Source organism: Rhinolophus ferrumequinum, chromosome 21 (assembly GCF_004115265.2).
Source record: "Rhinolophus ferrumequinum isolate MPI-CBG mRhiFer1 chromosome 21, mRhiFer1_v1.p, whole genome shotgun sequence".
Classification (NCBI taxonomy): Eukaryota; Metazoa; Chordata; class Mammalia; order Chiroptera; family Rhinolophidae; genus Rhinolophus; species Rhinolophus ferrumequinum.
This window is the reverse complement of record NC_046304.1, coordinates 51,189,815-51,202,062: the sequence shown is the minus strand read 5'-3', so window position 1 is coordinate 51,202,062 and position 12,248 is coordinate 51,189,815. Positions and strand designations below refer to the sequence as shown.

The 12,248-nt window shown below is 46.5% G+C and overlaps 2 long non-coding RNA genes and 2 other non-coding genes across 4 annotated transcripts; 1 reads left to right on the top strand and 3 right to left on the bottom strand.

Annotated features, from left to right (window-relative positions):
• Nucleotides 1–36: 36 nt before the first annotated feature.
• LOC117013059 (uncharacterized) lies at nt 37–5,544 on the bottom strand. The gene is made up of 6 exons (XR_004421269.1): nt 5,455–5,544; nt 4,881–4,939; nt 4,319–4,418; nt 2,697–2,801; nt 2,508–2,576; nt 37–1,299 (listed from the first exon to the last, which is right to left on the bottom strand). It is a non-coding gene; the product is annotated as an uncharacterized LOC117013059 (long non-coding RNA).
• On the bottom strand, nt 2,917–3,000 carry LOC117014116 (small nucleolar RNA R38). Its single transcript, XR_004421422.1, has one exon. It is a non-coding gene; the product is annotated as a small nucleolar RNA R38 (small nucleolar RNA).
• LOC117014114 (small nucleolar RNA R38) lies at nt 4,502–4,579 on the bottom strand. The gene has a single exon (XR_004421420.1). It is a non-coding gene; the product is annotated as a small nucleolar RNA R38 (small nucleolar RNA).
• Nucleotides 5,545–5,608: 64 nt separating the features above from the next.
• On the top strand, nt 5,609–11,147 carry LOC117013060 (uncharacterized). The gene is made up of 3 exons (XR_004421270.1): nt 5,609–5,678; nt 6,574–6,643; nt 6,760–11,147. It is a non-coding gene; the product is annotated as an uncharacterized LOC117013060 (long non-coding RNA).
• Nucleotides 11,148–12,248: the final 1,101 nt, after the last annotated feature.

Below are 12,248 nucleotides of genomic sequence, written 5' to 3'. Positions count from 1 at the left end.
AAAGTTCTAGTACTTGATGGGGGCCAACTGCACAGAAGGCTGCCTCCCTCTCAGGGAAGTCCCATTAGAGATATATGACCCCACCTTGTCTCAAAAGGATGACATTATCAGGTATTGAACCCTCATTGTCGAGTATTGAACATCATGGCTTCAGTAATTTGAACTTAGTTGACAGGCAGTTTCATTTAAGACAGTTATATGGGCTTCTATCGGAAGTACAAGGTCTTGACCGGCCGAGTTATCACCATACAGCCCTTAAGAGGCCCTGGGATTTCCTGGCCTTATGACGAGTAGCTTTCAGGATAGTCTGATGTCTATACTGTAGGGCCGACGGGGTCGTGTCTCCACAGGGCTGGCTGGCAAGAGCCTTCCCAAGATGGCATCAGTCACCATTGCTCGATTCACCAAGGCCCAGGACCTGGCCTCTGGTTCTGGAAGGCTGATCCTATCAGCATGTTTAACAAGAGGGATGAACTCTATCACTAGATCCAAAATACTGCTACTTTAGAAATTCAGAGATGTGACAAACAGACTAGACATTTGGGCTTTAATTACTAAAGCAGCTACTTGAGGAAACCATAGCTTCCTGCTGCCTGGACCCCCTTTTTATCAGTAATACATTATTTACTTTTCCCTATTCCCATCAAGTCTGTAGTTATCAGAACCTCTGTCAATCCACTGAATTTGAGAAGTCCTAGTTATTATATTTGTTGGTGGCAACTCATTAGAAGGGGTATAAACTCAATTTAGTGGTAAAGTTGAACATCTGATTGCATCCTGTATACGTTAGCACCAATTAATAGCCTTTGAAACTTTCACTTATAGAAGAATGCGTTTACTGAGTCACAGAATGAAATACTGTTCTTATGTGGGCCTCAATCTGATGCCACAATGTTAGTGAGTCATTTCAAAAAATTTTTATTTGTGCTTCAAAATTTAAGCCCAGGACACACATGGACTTCACAGGAAATCCACTCCCAAGAAATGTTTTTCTAGGCCACGCACCTGTTTCCTCTTGTTTCCCACAAGAGCATATACACGTTAATTACCTTCAATTTATAATCGCTCGCAGTCCCGCCAATACATGATTACGAAAGTGGTGTTCTCAACATTCTTAGTCTCACTAACTGCCCAAGATTTTCTGGGATAAACTCACTGTCACTCGAATTCTTTGGCTCCTTTTGAAGATAAAGGTCCAAAGAACTCTGAAATGATTCTCCTTTTGGGGGATTACTTGACAGACATGAGCAACGAGCGGCAGAGGCTTGCTGATCCTGTCTGGCACCACTGGGAGGCCACCTGGAAAACCAAAGGAGAATCATTTGATGTAACAGCCAACTAAGTGACTCACACTGAAGGTTAAATGTAAAGCAGCAGCTAATTCAGAGAAAAGGCAACCACAGAGGCACTCATTCTAAGCCCTTATGAGGTTTGTGTGTGTGCTGAGGGCACAACAGCGCAATTAGATAGTTCCAGTGTGGGCCGGTGAGGCTCAGATGACTCCACCGCTCGTTTTCAGGAGACGGTGCTTGGAGGGAGCAGTGTTAGGAAAGGGCCAGTAAAGAACAGCCATGAGCCCTGAGGACATTTACATTCATCCCCCTCTAGATGTAAAACTTTTGTACATGTCTCTCCTTGATAACACGCACACCCTTTCGGTTTGTTTCACTCTGTAGCATCCTTGGTGACCGAACAAACACTTCACCTTAAATATAAAGAGCCTATACACACCTCCAGATTTCAATGGAAATGGTGATGTGCCCACTTCAAGCCTGGCATTTAAATGGGAACAAAGCCAGATACCCTCCCTACCCAGAGCCACTTCGCTCCTTTCTTGCTCACATGCCAAGGAGCCTAGCCCCGTGCTGCCCAAAGAAAAGCCCCGCGCCAGTCATGCCACTCAGACAGGATCTGAGCTAACCCAGGAGAGCTCCCTGGTGTTAAAAAAGCACCTAGAAACTAAAGAGCTCTGTCAGTGCCACGGTACCCCTTCTTTCCTGAAGGTCAGGCTCTGGTACAGAGGCAAGAGGTCAGACAGCCCTTAAGTCTTCTCACTGCCACAGCTGGCATACACATTTTACATTTCCGCCTACTTCAAAGAGCACAATCATTTTCTTGAAATGTGACAAGCACTCTTTCATTCCAAAATAAGAACCCAAACCAAATCTGGGCCACTTGCCCATTTCTGCCACCTCTTATTGCCCGTACCCTCAGAGACATTAATCAAGGGGCCTAATGCGTGACAGGACAGCCACACCATTGGTTTTCAAGTTGTAGAGGGCTCATGCACTAGCCTGGGGTCTCGGCAGAGTCCACAAAATTCCCTTTAGAGTCCATTCCACTTGATCCCTTATAAAGCCCGAACTTCTTTTAAGAGAACAGAACCAAACCCTGAAGCCTCAGAACAGATTGTTCTCCCTCAGTCGAGATTTTCAGACAGGGATAACCAACCATCACAGGCTTGTGGGGCTTCTTAGGGACGTGTAAGATGGAAACAGAAAGCTCACCAGCAACAGGAGAGGCATCGTCACTCGCTTCGGGCAAAGCAATTCAGTTCTGTCTCACACTGCAGACATCTAGGAAAGAACACAAACCTATGCTAAAGTCTCCCTGCCACTTAGCAGAAGCCAAAATCCAGGGCAGCAGAAGCAAAAAGAACACCCCACCCAAGCCGTTCGACAAGTCCTGTTACATACACGAGAACAAGCCCACTGCGTCCAGGGCAGCGGACACGTGCTGCTGCTGGTTAAGTGCCTTCTGGAGGATCCGCTTCCGCCTCACAGACCGAGGCTGCGGCTGTCCTTGATAAGGAGAAATTGAAAAAGAAAAACCTATTCAAGAAGCTATGCACAGGTTATCTCTCAAGCAGCTCGCTTTTAAAACAGGCCCAAACTTTTCATGAACAAACTTGGGAAACCAAGTCTCAGACATCCAAATTCCACACAGAAAGGCCTTTCTCGGCCTTCAGACAGGGATAACTTTACATCATCATGGACTCGGCTTCCACCAACCTGCCAGCCCACAGCACTGGCCAGCTTATTTTTTTCTTGCCAAATTCTGCTTTACTTTCTTCGTGAGGACTCTCAGTGTTGTCTACTTTATTAGAATGTGCTTTCCCTCAAGGGCAAAAACTGCCTCTATCTAGTGCTAGATGGACCCAGCACCCTACATCTGACACATTGACAATTCCTTTCCTTGTAAAGATGGGAATCCCTCAGCACAAGGTGTCTGATAGCTGAGTAGGGGATATATGTTTTAGTGTCTTTCTAGTATCAGTAAAGTGCCCGAGACAGTGTGGATTACTCTTTTCAGCAAGCCTACTGAAGGCCATCCGCACAAAGCCTACCTGATACCAAGAGGCAATGACATCACACAAGGTCATTTCTCTTTCACTCACCTTTGTGTACAAAGCGATCCTGCACAGCAAGCATGTTGTTTTCAGTTTTTTTAAGATAGAGGATTATAGATCTGCCCTGAGAGCTACTTAAAAATAGGCAGTACTATAATCTTGCTGTAATAAAAATCCCTGAGCTATAAGTAGATCTGACCTATTATACTGCTACACATGACTCTTGGGCCCCACTCCAGAGCCATTCTTAATCATGGCTGGAGGTGGGATCCGGAAATGTATACATTTTCACTTTGCAGGTGGTTCTGATGTATAGCCAGGTTTGAAAAGGACTAACCCTGTTTTACAAATGAAAAAGTAAGACTCTGGTGCAGTTATCTCGTAACAGGCTAAGACTAGAATCCACATCTCTCAAGTTAAATCTAATACAGGGGTGTCCAAACTTTTTTCAACGGTTTTCACCACGGGCCATATGCGGTAAAATACACAAACAGCCGGGACACTCACTCGAGGTGAAGTACGTATTGCCTCACCTGGTTTATTTAAGTAAACTAAATATATTTTTGGAATTTGCTGCAGGCCAATTAAAAATGGATCGCAGGCCGCAGTTACCCTTGGTCTAATACAACACAGGGTTTCCACCTCCACTCTACTGACATATTGAGTGAATAGTTCTTTGTTGTGGGAGCTGTCTTGGGCATTGTAGGACACTTTGTGGCAACCACTACATCCCAGTAACACCCTCTGCCCCCAGCTGAGAACCACTGGTCGAATCTAATTCAACAATTACTGTAACAAACACTGTTTGGGAGACTGCTTGGCAAGGAGCCTAGCAAACACAGTTCTTTACCACTTCCCTATCTAGACAGTAATAATCCTGAAAGACCCACACATCTCCAAAATCTAGCCGACCAATAATTAAAGGCATCAGAGCCTATGCAATTCTGTGAAAAGAGCCAAAAATCTTACCATTTATAGAAATTTCATCACAAAGATCCTTACACTGGAACATCTTAAGATGATGTTTTTCATGTGACTTTTGTCCAAGTCCACAGCCAACACATTTAATCTGAAAGAAAAATGTAGATAACATACTTTTCATTCTAACAGAAACAATCAAGGTATTTATTTTCAAGAACAGCATTTAAAAAGCTGAGCCTCAGCAAGTCAGGACTCTTCACAAAAGACGTCCTTTCAGACAGGGATAACTTTAAATCATCCTCAGCTCAACCTGGAACAAACATTTCTAAACCCCAGGCAACCAGAACTCATTTTCCAAGGCTCTTTTCACCCCTGTCTGCAGTGGCATCCATTTTGGTTTTAAACAGGGACACCTAGTGGCACAGACCCTCCTCATTTAGGGATTCTAGACTTGTCAACATTTGTTCACAGAATTGAACTTAACTGCAGAATAAAGTATTAGGCCGCTGTATGTGATAGGCTTTCACACCCTCTTGGCTTTCTCATTTTTGGTGCCCACCCAGGTCCTGCCTGCACCCACTCTTACTCATTTTAGGGCCCCATTCATTACTTTTAAGCTTCAACCTGCAGGTCCGCTTCTTGCTGTCTCTGCAGATGGCCAAGAAAGGCCTGTGGAGAAAGGGAAAAAAAGGAACGTGAAGGGTTCGTTGTAAAATTACAGCTTTCCAAAGTCTACAATCCCATTGTTTATTATCTGTAGAATTAAGTAAAAACTACTGATTGGGGCCGTTCTCAAGGCACTCTAGGAGGAAATCAAGTCTTCAGACGTTAACACTCCTGAAGTGAATTAAGAACCGCCTGCCACTGTCAGCCCGCTCGGAGGCGGGCCTGGGAGACCCTCAGGGACACTTCGTAGGACACTTCGTGGCAGGGGGGTTGGGGCTGCAGGTTGGAAGGACCTCTCTCCCCCAGGAGGACTTGGGCTTGGGTTCTCTCCCTTCAATCATAAAAACTCGCGCCGTCTGGAAGGCGTTTTCTCATCCAGTACCTCAGCTACTCCAACAACCCTCTAAGGAGGGTAACCAGTTTACCGTCACCATTTTGCCTCTGAAAAAAGGGAGGCCAAGTGTACTAGCGCCGCGTCACGGAAGACCCCGTTTTCCCACCTCCGCGGCCTTACTTACTTCCAAAGGCCTGAGGCTGCTCGCCGCCCTCGAGTCGGATAGACGCCGCCATGACTTCCAGCCATGAGGCCGGCCTCGGAAAGAGGGCGGCGCCGCGCCTGCGCGCAAGTCATCTCGGCAGTCTCGCTGGAGCTCTCGCGATGTTGAAACAGCTTAATAGGAAATGTAGTCCAAACGGCCGCGGCTGGCGGTAGCTGCCGTCTCAGCGCGGCTCTGGAGCCGGGGTACGGTGGTGGCCACCGCTAGGGGCGGGAGAGGGCCTGGGGTGGGAGGCCTGATCTGTGAAGAGGGGACGTTAGACAATGAAGATGGACGGTCGCTTTCGGTACTGAGTGCACAGGGTGTCCCAGGCCGAGACTGAGGCGCGGGCGCAGAAAGTTCGAGGAGGCCTCCCTAGGGAGAACCATGAGGAAACTGAGGCACGGCTCGGTTTCTTAACTGCTCTGTGGATTTTATTTGGGACGGGGAGGGGGCGTCTGGGGTGGTTGGTGGCTTTAGTGAAGGGGAGGGAGATTCCCAGGGAATGGTTCGACTTCCCGCTCAGTTGCTTTTCAAGGTGGGGCGAGAGCGGTGAGGCCCGGGCGGCAGAGGGCGCCCGCGAGCGGCGGGCTGGAGTGGTTCTGAATTACCCTGAACCCGTGTGCAGCCTCTGCGCTGGCAGGACCCGCTGCCTGTGTGTGGCTTTAATGCCGGGAAGGAAAACTAATTGCATTATGAAAAGAACAAAGAAAAATGTACCACCCACTGCTAATTCTTGTTTTGTTTTTTCCTGCTACTTCTGAATGTTATTTTTCAGGCAACCATCCTGGCTTCATAGTTGAAATAACAATAGGGCAAAACAACTAGAGGGGGGGCCAGAATTTACACCTACTTGCAAGTTAATTTAAATTTGCAAGACCACGAAGCCTCTTCTGTATTACTCCCCATTTTTGTCAACTCTTTACAGTGCACTCAGTGGTGTTTAGTCTAGATTACGGTCTGTGTATGGTAATATGTTGCAGGTGCTTATTTTCAACTTAGCACATTTGTTTCTGTTTGACTCTCTTAATTTGATTGTAAGCTCTTCGAGGCTGGAGGAGTCTTTTAATTATTACTTTTGTCTTTTTAATTTCCTCACAGTGCCTAGTTGGTATTCTACTGCCTCTGCTCACAGTAAGGACTCAACAAATAATCATTAACCCACTTAGCAGTAAGTTCTGTCTTGTGAAATTGGTCATTAAGTTTCTCTTACCCTTGAAGACATGATTTTGTATCATACTGAAAGAAAGGGTTCTCTCCCTGCAAACTAAGCTCCTTTCATTTCAGACTTGCAGAATTCTAAGTGTGGAATTTGCTAAAAGCACTTGGGAAAATACAGTAGTAGCCAAGTAACCTGCTGCAGGCAAAACGATGATAGCTGATACTTCATAGCACTTCTAAGCGCCATTCACTACTGAACACTTGGTATGTATCGTTTCATCCTCACCGCTGCACTGGCTGCACTGTGAAGTGCGCTGGCAGGATCCCCACATACAGATCAGGTAACGGAAGCATTAAGAGATGAGTAACTTGCCCAGATTCACACAGCTGCTGACTGGGGGTGTCAGGGTTTGATCTCAGCCTGCAGAGTCTGTGCTTTTACCTCTAAGTTGTACTGCACCGTGTATGTATATAAATCGATCTTTTATATAAGGGTTTTGGTTTGGGGGAGCTGGAAACGGGAGGGAAGGTTTTTGTGTGTTTGCGAGAGTGCTTAGGGATGAAACGAGATGAGGTTGAAGGTGGGGGGATGACGGGCACCTGTTTCTGTGTTTTGAGCCACTTTGTGGTAGGAAGAGTGAGAAGGAGAGGCTGCAGGAGCTGCTTTGTGCAAGATGGTAAGGCTCTGGGCGTGCTTAGTGGAACAGCAGCAGGCTCACGGCAGATGGGAGTGTCACAGGCCGCTGGACAGTGGCCAAGAGGTGGAAGCAAAATGCAATGAGAGGACTTGTGCCTAAGGACATGTCAGGTACACTGCATAGGTCATCCCGAAATAACTGGGGGAGACTTCAAAGAATGCATCCGAATTCCCGAAGGAGCAAGCAAGGGCTCAGAGCTGTTGAGGCTGTGTGTTAATGTTGGGATTTCATTTGCACTCAGTTGCTGGTGAGGTCTAGAACATTGGAGTTTTACGTACGGTGGAATTATTATCTAGCTATTATTCAGCCTAGTATACATCTGTATTTATTGGCATGGAAAGAGCTGCACAGTCTAGTGGTAAGTGACAGAAGTAGATCACAAGCCGAGCAGAGCAGGAGTCCCCAGTGCTGTTCAGGGATCCCAGCTCTGTGTGCAAAGGGGAAATCTACTCAGCTGGCCTGTTGTGTTCAAGTGGTCGGCTCGCTGAGTTCCATTCACTGACAGGTGTCTGAAACCCACAGTAACAGAAAACAAGAGTCTCCGGAACATGGAGGTTAATTTCTTAACCTGGAAAGGAATCTTTAATTGTATTAATAAGAACACAAAGGAGGGCAGGTGTATCCCAAGCAGTTGCCTGTTTTCATTGGGAGCAGTGGCATCAGTGACATCTGTGTGGCAGGCACTGTTAGTTGCCAGCCCTGCAGCTGTTCTTCCTCCAGATCACAGACAGAACAGAACGTAAGTGGGCAGCCGTGTGCTTCAGGGGAGGCAAGTCCCTCCCCGGCCCTAAGGGGCGAATCTTGATTAGTCTGCACCAGACTCATAGGGTAAATCTATTCCCTTTGCCTGTAATTGTTTCAGGAAAAGGTCTGCAGGCAGGTCTGCCAAGTTTAGGGAAGTTTTCCTGTTCTTCAAAACAATCCTCTCTTCTGGCTTTGGGACCTCGTGAAGATGTGATGCTTGAGACTCAGCAGCCATCTTGCATCCATGAGTTGCTTCAAAGCAAGCACTGAAGGTCTGTGACGGCAGAGTGGAAAGAAAGAACATGAGTCCTTGATGATGCTTTTGAACTGCTGAAATAATCAGTGCTGAAGCCCCCTGCCTCAGACCTTTTGTTTCGATTCAGACACATATTTTCACATTTTAGCAGCTAATGCATATTAAGTGTATGCTCCTGGCCAGGCAATTTCTAAGTACCTTTTGGTTTTTTTTTTTGAAACCACTTTATTGAGATCTGCTTGACATACAAAAAGCTGCGCATATTTCATGTATACACTTGATGGCTTTAAACCTTTCTGTACTATCTCATTTGACTCTCACAACAGCCCTGTTGTTCTCCCCCGAGGGAGCCAAAGTGCAGAAAGGGGGAAGTATTAGGTGCAAACATATTGGTGCAAAAGTAACTGTTGTTTTTGCCATTATTTTTAACCTTTTAAACCTCATTTACTTTTGCACCAACCTGATAATTACTAAGTGGAAGCATTGAGATCTCAACTCAGGCAAGCCAGCCTCAAAACCCATGGTGTTAACCACTGTGCTGGGTTCCCTGACAAAAATATGCTGTGAGGGTAGAACATGTTTTGCTAATGGAGTTTTTACAAATAAGTGAATTTGAAGACTATGTAATATTCTGTCGACCTCTTCTGCTATTTTCTAGACCCGTCTCGGTTCCCAGAAAACCCTGCCTTCTCACAACTGTTGATAGCCTTGGCTCATGCTGTCTGTTCCCTTTGCCTTGAAATTTCCTTCCGCTTGTCCTCTTGTTGCTCAGCAGACCCCCACTCACACTTCGGTACCTCCTCTGAAGTCTTACCTGGGACGCAGAGGTGGTCTCTGAGTTCATCCTCAAGGAACAGGCACAACCAGGCATGTTCTGCAGGCAGGCCCAGCTCTGCTGGTTTTAGCCAAGTAAAGTTGGGCAAATGACTACCCCTCTATCTAAGCCTCCCTTTCTTGTCTGTAACATAAGGACGGTGGTATCCGAAACTCTCAGGACTGTCAGGCTTATGCCTGCAAAACGCCTAGCATGGGCCACCAGAAGGCGAGCACGTGATAAACAGAGTGCTCGTTATTTGACCGTACTTCTTTGAATACTCACTGTTTTATGATGACCTGTTTTCATGTCTGGCTTTTCCGCTAGCCCATGAGCAAGACAAGGATCAGGTCTTCATTAGTGTTTGTTTGTTTTTAACTCTTTATGTCACCTTTATTGAGGTATAATATATACTAAAGCACATCCATTGAAAATGTACTGTTCAATAGTCTAATACCTGGATCCACCCCTGTGACCACAACCTGTCATGATTTAGAATTTGTCATCACTCCCAAGAGCACCTTCATACCGTTTTACAGTCAGTCTCTGTAACCAACCCTGGCCCCAGGCAAACACCCATCTGCTTTCTATCACTATAGATTACTTTGGCCTGTTCTAGAATTTCATATAAATGGATTCATACAGTAGGTACTCTTCTGTGTCTGGCTTCTCTCAATTACCCGTGTTGTGGCTTACATCAGTAGTTCATTTCCTTTTTATTGCTGACTATTATTCCATTGTATGAATATGTCACAATTTGTTTAGCCATTCACATGTTGATGGATACTTGGGTTGTTTCCAGTTTGGAGCTATTACTAATAAAGCTGCTGTGAACATTTTGGTACAAATCTTTTTGTGGACATATGTTTCCATTCCTCATGGATAAATTCATAAGAAACTGCCAAACTGGTTTGCCAAGCAGACGTCACTCTGTAAGCAACCCCAGCAACCTATTACACGTTACAGTTGCTCCACACACTTGCCAACACCTATGGTGGTCAGTTTAATATGACCCCTTCCGGGGGGTGTATAGTAGTATCGCGTGGTTTTGATTTGCATTTCCCTGATGACTTACCATGTTCAGCATCTTTCTATGTTTTTATTGAGCACATGTATACATTTTTGGTGAAGTGTGTCTATTAAAACCCTCCCCTTTTTTATGGGTTGTCTTCTTGATATCAAGTTGTTAAAATTCTTTATATATTTTGGATACTGATCCTTTCTCAGGTCTTTGCTTGGCAGATATTTCCTCCCAGTCCCTTTCCAAGAATTTTGATCAAGTCCAATTAAGCCATTTTTCTTTTATGGTGAGTGCTTTTTGTATTCTATTGAGAGGCCTCCCCTTTTTCCATGGAATCACCTTCATTGCACCCGTTTCTGGATCCCATTGATCTCTGTGTAAATCCTAGGCGCACCACGCTGTCTGAGCTCTGATCTCGTTTCCTCACCTGGGCGACATCACTGTGGTCTGCTCGGGTCCCTCTCCCCACGCCCCAGGCAGGAACTGTCTGAGGCAGACGCTGAGGCAGTCAGGGGTCACTGTCCTGTGTGCTGCCTATTGTCAAGGGTCTGTTTCTTGTATTTTGCGCCGTTTTCTGGTCATTTGTGGCAGGAAGTCTTCATTCATTTTGTCTCCACAGTGGCTGCTGGCACACGGTCACCACCAAATGTTTGTTGAGTGGCGAGTCTTTGCTAGCACCTCCAGACACAGTCCATTTTAGCCTCTTTGGAGTGGGGAGAATCTGGGAGGCCCCCAGAGGCCTGTCCCCTTCATTCTACTAGACAGTTCTTTTCCTGAAGATGGTCATTATGTCCTCGGCACCGGCCCACCTGGCTTCAACACATGCTTATTACATGGGCAAATTAAGGTCCAGAGAAGGAAAGGTCACATGGCAGCCGCTCACCTGGCAGAACTGTGCTTCCTCGGCAGGGATCTTTCCATTGTACTAACTGGCACTCTTTCATTGCTGTATCACTCCTAACACACTCCTTACAATGCACACACATGCTGCTAATACAAGCTTGTTGAATAAATTAAATACTTTCTTTTAATGCTTACGTCAGCTGGCTTCTGCATATGGTATTATGTGTGTGTGGGGGGCGGTCTGTCCACACAGAGACAGGACTGACCATTCTTCCCCAGACTCACAGGTCCTAGTCCCTCAGTGAATCGGTTTTCTTTTTCTCAGCCACCTTCTAGTCTTAATGCCCACTAGGGGGCATATGTATCCCACAGAGGTGGCCTGTAGTCACTAGGTGCAAGGACTGCTTCCAGCTTGTCACTGGGTCCCTCTTGAAGCCACCTCCTTGGTCCCCATGCCCTGAGCCCTCCCCCTGCAAAACCAAACAAAAAACAAAAACAAAACCTTCCTCTTCAATCTCCCACCTCAACCCTCGCTGGGGTTGAAGGAGGCAACAGAGTGGCCGGCTGTGAGTGGTGACCTCACTGTCTGTCACCCTGGCCAACAGCCGCTCCTTCCTCCCTGAGGGGACAGCAGATCTTGGAGAGGCAGCTCTCCTCACTCCCCTCGGCTGGCAGGCAAGGACTCGCCCCCCTTTCAGGGCCCAGAGTCTGGTCTGCCCTCCAAAGATGAGTCCTGAAGAAAGAGCCATGAGAATAACCCTGGTAAACCCCGCCCAGCCACCTGCAGAAACATCTGGGGGTGGGGCCACAGCTCTCATTCCTGGGCCCTGGGAGAGGGGTCACATGGGCTCTAGACTCAGGTTGTCTGTATCCCAAGAGCTTCACAGACTTGAGCGCCCGTTGCCGAGGTGCAGATCCTGGCTTCACTACTAGCTATGAGTGACCTTGAGCAAGTTCTGTGAACTTCACTTTCCTTATTGGGTAAAGGAGGATAACAACAGTTCCTGCCTTATAAAGAAGACGATGCTTATAAATAAAGCACTTGGCACAGCGCCTAGCACATAATAAGTGTTTGAGACACGTTACCCATTATTAATACTATTAGTAATATCGTTATTTTGTATTAATATAAACCTCAGTGTAAGCCCTTTGGCCGTTCTCCTTTTGAGGCTCCCAAAGAAGCCTTACTTTCCTGTAGCTCCAGATCTTGGGCTTCTTCCTAAGAGTGAGGCTCCTGCA